This window comes from Maylandia zebra, unplaced genomic scaffold (assembly GCF_041146795.1).
Source record: "Maylandia zebra isolate NMK-2024a unplaced genomic scaffold, Mzebra_GT3a scaffold11, whole genome shotgun sequence".
Classification (NCBI taxonomy): Eukaryota; Metazoa; Chordata; class Actinopteri; order Cichliformes; family Cichlidae; genus Maylandia; species Maylandia zebra.
In genome coordinates, this window is record NW_027490041.1 from 2,941,955 (window position 1) to 2,949,056 (window position 7,102).

Sequence of the window (7,102 nt, forward strand, 5' to 3'; positions counted from 1 at the left end):
TTGGGTAGTTTCACAGTGGCTGATTTATTGTTTGAGAATCGTTTTTTGGGTTTATGTGAAGGCTCGGTGGGACTAGTTTTGTCCGTAGCACCCATTTGTCCCGCAATGAGGGCTCCCTTTAGTTTAAAGGCTGTGTTTGCTTGTTTTGTCTATCCCACAGCAACTGTTTTTCTTTCAACTGTTTCCTTTTGTCAGTGACTAAAGACGGGTTTGGGTCATTTGGGCACACAGAGGCAATATGGCTGTCTTCGCCGCACTGGAAGCAGTAACCAGGCCTGGGCCTACTCTTCGCAGCTTGGGATGTAAAAAGGGTTCGTTCGGGTACTTGAGAGTTGGTCTTAGCAGTAGCTTTTGGAGGGTTAGACTTTTTCCTAGGAGGGTTCGGGGTTAATGTTGCGAGATGGCTTTGAAGCTGACTGATTTGTGCCTTTAATTCTGTGACCAGATCCTTTTGAGCATCTACTGGTGGGTCTACTTTCTGGGGTTTCAATCTCGTCAGTTCACTCTGCAGCGCAGTTATTTGTGTTCGCATTTCAGTGAGATCGTCTTGCATGGTGAGCGCAGGAAAGTCAGCATTTGCAGCAATAGAGTGAGAGGCTACTTTTGGTCTGGTGGCAGCAAAATGTTTTTTCATTCGGCTTTCTTTTGCAGTATGCTTGTCCTCTTCCACTCTCAACTGTAGCAGCAGCTCGGTGAATGAGGGGGGTTTATCTTTTTTCTTTTCGAGCTGAAGATCTGTTAACAAGGCATTATCCCAACACCCCCGACAGAATTGACGCAGAAGGTGTCGGTCTGCTTCACTAGCTACGACACCGCCTCTTTTCAGAGCTTTTGAGAGAGCTGTTTGCAAGCGATGGAGGTAGTGTGAAGGCTTTTCACCTGCATCTTGTAATGTGTTGAGGAATTTGGCGAAAAGCTCGTCGCCATCCTCCACAGTGCCAAAAGCTGAATGGAGTAGTTCAAGATAAGCTGAGGGCAAGGCTTCAGGGCCCAGAGGTTTCACCACGTTGGCAGCAGGCGGTATAAGACTGTCTACGATTTTCCGCGAGCGGTGCAAGTCAGACAGATTGGGATCTTGACGTATGAGCTCTACACTGTGGCGCCATGTATCAAAGTCCACCTCATGACTAGGACAGGGCAGTTTGCCTGAAAAATTTCTGAGGCGGAAGGAGGCGCTCACTGGTGAGACAAGAGCTTCACTTCGCACTATGTGCTCTACTACAACCTTTTGCACATCAGGGTGTGTTATAAAGCTCTGTGGAATGGTAGTTTGTAGATCTGGCTGTGTCTGGTTGTCTGACTCAGAATCGCTGATGCATATGTTAGCTTTGATCAGTTCTGCAGTTTCACTTTGGATAAGTTGGTCATTTGCTTGTACTTGGGTTGTTAGTTCACTTTGTGCGTCTGGGGTAGGAGCTTCTGTGCTGTGTGTGACTGACTGAGCACATTGGGAAAGGTGTTCATGCAGAACAGCTTCAAAAGATTTGCCACTAAGTCTAGCAATGCTTTGCAGTTCATTGAAAAAACTGTTGGTGGCGACGTTGGTAACAGCTGCGATGTACTCAGGTGACAGGGCTCGTATCTGATAAGTGACTTCATTCGGACATTCAAGTGTGTAGGGTAGTAAGGGTTCAAGTGTCGACAGAGCAGATCCACTCTCATACTCTACAATAGCATTTTTGTGGTAAGAAGACTTAGGGTCATCTATCTTAAGGGTTCTTGCTGTTCGACCATATCTGCTTAAAAAGTCTTTTAAAGCTTCATCAGCGTCTGTGCCTGTAATCCCACTAACAATAACTGAGTTTGGGATTTTAACATTTTCTCTGTCAACTATTTCCATTTTGCCGGACTTGGCCTATTTTTGAGGTCTGGGTCAGAAAAAAAACTTGAGGGATCAATTACTACTCCTGGCTGGCTCGCCACTTCTGTAACACTTCTGGAGTCGTTACAGTATACTAGGACCAGTTAGGTTCGACTACTAGAGCAGTAATGAGCGTAGCATGTAATAAAGACCACAGACCAGTAAATACGTTTAAATTGCCGGCTTATTATTTTGTGAAGACAGAGAATAGACAGTTATAGACACATTACATAAAACATTCAACATCACACATTTAAGGAAAACAAGATGTTTTCTTTCCCCTTCTTAGTTCAGTATGTTCTGTTAGTTCATCCTATTTATCTCAAAACCTTTTATTTGTCTTTAGAAGGATGTTATTTTCAACCTAGGTTATTGTTTTATTTATTTCAAGTTCTAAGTTCAAGTTTATCCTTTGATCTATTTGCATTAACACTGTGTTATTTTAAATCAAGTTCAGTTCTTTAGGCCCAAGATTTAATTTAATCTTGGTCTAGGTTCACCTTTAAATTCTCAACCAGTTCTTATTTTGTTTTAACCCAACAAAATTATTTACATTTCCATTAACACCATTACAGCATTAACATGTAAGGTTGACCAAAATAAATTACAAAAATAAATAAATAAATGTAAAACTGAAAACAATTCAGCAAAAGGCTGAATAAATCCCTTAAACAAACAAATAAACAAAAGAAAGTTGTCTTTGTGTCCTTTAACTATTAATCCTGGAATTACTCCGAATGATTATCCAGTGCTTTGAAAAGTCCGCTGTTCTTTTGCAGAGGTGTATGGATTAATCCTACCAGTTTTATCAGCGAAAGAGCTCAACGTCCAGCAGGGGGCGTTTTCCTTTTTCCTGCTCGGTACAGTTCAATGGGTCCGTGGGTGGCTCGCCATCTTGTTTCTCGCTCAGCGGATCAAACTCCGATTCTAGCTCAGCATTTCCCGATCCAAACCTTAATGGCCTACCATAACAACAAAATAAAGTGCATAAACATTCGAAAATAACACACGGGTAGCCCTTAAATAACAGTAAAAGTCCGTTTTTTCCAGCTTATTTAGCCGTAAATGAGGTGATGCCAATATGGCGCGCTGAAACACCGTCAAAGGCCTTTGAACTGCAGCCTGTGTGTCGTTTAAGCACGAATCCACCGTTTTTAACATAAAACAACATAAATCTGCTACCTTGGCTCTCCATTTGCATGAAATGAGCAATATAATACAGCAAAAATTTCTTGCATGAAATAAAAGACAATTTCTGAACTCACCAAGTCCCGTTCGGTTATGTTCACAACGTCACCAAGGCAAGGACAGGTCGGAAAAACAAAAATACATTCTCCAGATTACAAAAATGGCTTTAAGTAGATTTTTGGCTTATTTTTACTATTTTTTCACTCATTTAAGCAGCAGCTCTGCAAGGACTGTCTGCATTTCTCCCTCTCGAGCATCAAAAAGAAGGAACAACCCGATTGGGTGTGGCTAATCACAGGAGTCACGCTGCAGCGTGCCCTTTCACAATAAGAGTCTCAACACATATTTTAGCCATTTTACCTGAATTAACATAAAACACCATGAATTAGCAAGTTCTGTACCCTTTTAACATGTTTTTAAACACAAATGAAATCCTATACCATGAATTATATCATTGCTGATGTTTTTAATTAATTTTCTAACCATTATGATCTATTTATTGACTATTTATCACCTGTAATATATTTCTTATGACTGTTTTTACTAACAGGCTTTTATTTGTTGTTAGCTATGTTAACCAGGGTTACAAGTGCGCATCACAATAATGCAACACCGAGTCGCATTGGACGTGATACTAGCCGAGAAAGGAGGCTTATGTGTGCTCTTCAACACGACTTGCTGCACATACATTCCTGATAATGTGCACTCCAACAATATGACTGACGCACTGGACGTGCTGCGACAACTGAGTCAAGCTCAACGACAGGACTACATCACTGGTGAAGAGGACTGGCTCACATGGCTTCTTAGTGGGTCATGGAAGACGTTGCTCATGAAAGGACTAGTACTCGTTGGAGTACTGCTCATACTCCTTTGCTTATTCTCAACATGCATATTGCCCTGTGTCCACAGAATGGTAAACAATATGTTCACCACAAAACTACTAGCATATGTCTCCCTACCCCAATACGAACCACAAGCAGAGATTGAACTTGAAGAAGATGAATTTTAACTGATGATCATGTATGTTTTCACCAAATGACATGCAAGTTGAAAATGTGACTAACAAGTGACTATGCATTGATTAAACCTGTGAAAAATATTAACAACAGGAGGGAATGATAGAGGATTTTTATGAAATACAATATAATCAAGTGTGTTTTATTTTCTAGTGTTCATATATTTTCACATAACCAAGCCTATTGTTAAACAAAACACAATGCATTCCTTACTTCAGTGTTTGAGATGTTTGACAAGACAGGATATACATGCATTCTTTACTTCAGTGTCTGTGATGTCAGATAAGCATGAATACTGCTGTGTCGTTATTTTTCAGTTTGTGTGCAGAGGTTAGATAGCTAAGACAATGCCTGAGCTCTCCCCTTTCCGTTAAAAGAGGAAGTGCTATGTAATCCATTTTGAACTATAAATAAAGCAAGCAGCCTGTACTCGTTGTGTCTGTCTTCTCAGAGGCATTCACCCGTGTACATGTTCTTAAACTCTGAGTCGGTCTGCAGTGTCTTATTTCTCTTACTTGTGAACAGATGTCTAAACCCCTGACAGCGATCATCGAGCAAAGAACGAGCGGGAGAAGCGTTTCGACGGTCACCATTCGGCTGAAAGCAGTTTCACTTTCACTTTTTATGAAACGGTGCCATTTTTCCATCCGGACCAGGACTACGGTAGCGCAGCAACTTCCAGCGGATTATAAGGAAAAGCTGGCCATCTTCCGCTCCTACTGCAGCAAACACATCGGCGACAAACACATCCAGCGATGGATGACCGATGGAGACCACAGTTTCACCAAGAGTGGAAGGCAGCGCCGGGAGAGTTACGCCACAATTTGCCAATGGATTGTAGATGCTTGGGCTAACATGTCTGCTGGCACTGTTGTTCGAGCTTTCGCAAAAGCCGGCATCATTTCCGAGGAGCCGCACGGCACGGAAAGTGACTCTGACGGTGAAGAAAGTGAACCTGGCATGTTTGATGGAGATTTAGCGCAGCTGTTCAATTCAGACACAGAGGATGAGGACTTCGATGGGTTTGATGATAAAAATGTGAGTACCAAACTTTGTTTTGCTCCTGCTTTAGTTTTAAATACGCACACTTGTATGCTTGTGTGTTGTTGATGATGACGATTACCGGCAATAGAAATGTGAGTAAGGTACCGAACTCAGGTTTGCTCCCGCTTTATTTTTAAATACTCATACGGTACTTGTATGCGCCCTATGGTCCAGTGCGCCTTATGTGTGTGTTAAATACAGTAAGGGCACACATAACTGAGACTGCGCCTTTTAGCACAGTGCGTCTTATGGTCGTGAAAATACGGTATATTAATAACTAACCTCGTGTTGTGGACAAATGATCTCAGTTGTTCTCGTATGGGCTCAAAATGTGGTCATAAATATTTTGTACTTGTAAAAAAGATTTGTGCGTGCGTAAAAAAGATTTGTGTGTGCGTAAAAAAGATTTGTGTGTGGACTTAGAAAAAAAAACCCTGCAAGTTACAAGTACGGATTTTGACCCTATTTTTCTTCCTTTCATCTGATTGGTCAATGTCATGTCAATCAACAATGTAACAATCCAATTAGAGAACAGATGGGTTTGGCTGTCGAGGGGCGCTTTTTTTTAACTGCAGGTCTTTGCCTGCATACATGCACATATGTCCCTCTGTGGGGGGTCACTCCCACTAGGTTTATATCTGGGACTCTCCACCATTTGACCTTAGAACTGAAGAAGCTTCTCGGATGAGAGGTGAAACGTCTTCAAGTAACTTAAAGAAGTCCAGACGCTTTTCTTTGCAAGCTCCTTTGACATTTGACCACGAGCAATCTTTTCTGGTTTCTTTGTAGCCAGAAACCAGCTCTCTCCTCGGCTTCCTCCACTACACGCTTCCCCCACGCCAGTCTCCTCCGTCACTATAAAGGGGAGAGTCATGAGCTCCATCACCCTCACCTGTGCCGTCCAACGTCCCGCCACCAGCCTCCACTGCAGCAGGCCAGAGACCACACCCCTGCCACAATAAGTAAAAGTATATCCTTGCTGTACCCTTAATGCTAAATGTGCTAAATTAACCGCTGCCTTTGCCCCTTTGGGATTATTCTTATGTCACTGGGATGTTGACCTTTGACCTTCACATTAGAGAGATGGGCAGACATAATTAGTGTATGAATTTTAAAGTAACAGGTAATAAAGAGAGTGCAGCAAATGTAGTCAGGTTTATTACTCTGTATCACACATGAGTGCCCGAGGGAGGCGGGGCTGACTGGGGAGACACAGGAAACAGAGAGACAGGGCTGACTCGACATGAAACGATGAAACGTGGGACACGGGAACAGAAACTAAACACAGGCTGAAATGAACACTGAGGGAGGGAGAACTAAGATTACTGAGAGCCTGATAAATAAGAAGAACAAAAACCAAGAAAAACAAGAGTCAAAGAAAACCAAAAACACAAAGCATTGGGCCAGGACCCACTGCTGTGACATTTATATGTGATAAAAACATTAAAAACTGCTCAGATGTTGAAATCTTTCTACGTATACTTTAGGTTCAGCTCTGCAGCCTGGCATTTGGTTAAGCATGATTCAAACATTTGATTTTGTTTAACTGGTTTTAATTATAGTTACTTTTTGTGAACATTTGTTGCAGCATTTAAAAATACATCATTTATTTTCAAACTTTTATTTGATTTAGAGCATCATATTTGACCAACGTAAATGTTTTAATTTCATATAAAATAACTGAAACAGTGAACTAAATATCTGAAATCTTTCCTTCCTTAAAAGTTATAATCCTACTTAAGTTATAGTGCAAACGCTTAAGCAACAAATATACTTGATGCTAATTAATTAATATTTCCCTTTGATGTTGCAACTATGCGGTCACTTCTGTCTTTAAACAAAATAATATTTTCCAGTTACAGAAATCATAAAGTCCAAACTAAAGTGCTACTGTTGCTATATGCATTTTATATAAATCATGGATGATGGTCCTGACATGAAGGAAGAGAAAGTTACAGGTTGCATCCTTTGACTTTGTCTCCGTGCCTTT